This window comes from Glycine max, chromosome 18 (assembly GCF_000004515.6).
Source record: "Glycine max cultivar Williams 82 chromosome 18, Glycine_max_v4.0, whole genome shotgun sequence".
NCBI lineage: Eukaryota > Viridiplantae > Streptophyta > Magnoliopsida > Fabales > Fabaceae > Glycine > Glycine max.
Window position 1 is genome coordinate 35,887,556 of NC_038254.2, and position 923 is coordinate 35,888,478.

The window sequence follows — 923 nt, forward strand, 5'->3', positions numbered from 1 at the left end:
TGACTTTCCTTCTTAGCTAACCTCTTGGAGGAGACACTTACCTCCTTACACTCCTCCTTAACCATTAAAGGTTGTCCTTCTTCTTGGGGGTAGATTTCTTCACTAGATTCTTCCCCTTTTACTTCTTCACTTTCACTAGAGGAAGGTGAAGTAGTAGCCTCATCTTGGCTACTATAAATGTCTTGGCCCCTCATAATCATGGTTTTCTTAGTGGGGCATTGAGAAGTAATGTGCCCTCTTCCAAGACATTTAAAGCACTTTATGGAGCTAGTTTTCTCTTGCATACTAGCCTTAAGGGGTTGATTTTCTATTGTCTTCCCCTTATCATCTTTGGGCTTAGAAGGTGTCACCCCTAAGATGCCTTGATCTTGGTCTTTCTTTAGATAAGAGTAAGAGCCATAAGATTTTGAAGAAGACTTCCTTTTAAGTTGTTGCTCTACCCTTATTTCCCAATCTAAGTTAGCCTCTACATTGTCCTTCCCATGGAAGTATGGGAGGTTAATGTTAGCCTCTTGAGGCTTTCTTTCCTTTTCTCTCCTATGGGAGTGAGGTCTGAGATGTGACCTATGTCTTCCTTCGTAATAGTCACGAAGTTCTTCACTTAGGCTCTTGTAAGAGTTATGACTACTATAGGAGGCATGTTTTTCTCTTTTCATTTCTTTCATTATTTTTCTTCTTTCTTCCTCTCTTATTTTCCTTCTTTCACCTTGACTTATGTTAGTACCTAGCTTTACTAAGCTTTAAAAGATTGGCTAAGATTTTGTTAAAACATAAGCACTTAGACAATGAAGGAAAGCTGGAGTTGCTGCACATGATGTCCAACGTTATGTCAAAGAATAAGATCGGGCTGCACAATGCACAAGGCAAGATAAAGTGTCAAATGAAGAATTGAAGCTGCAGGATTCACGATGTCGGATACAATG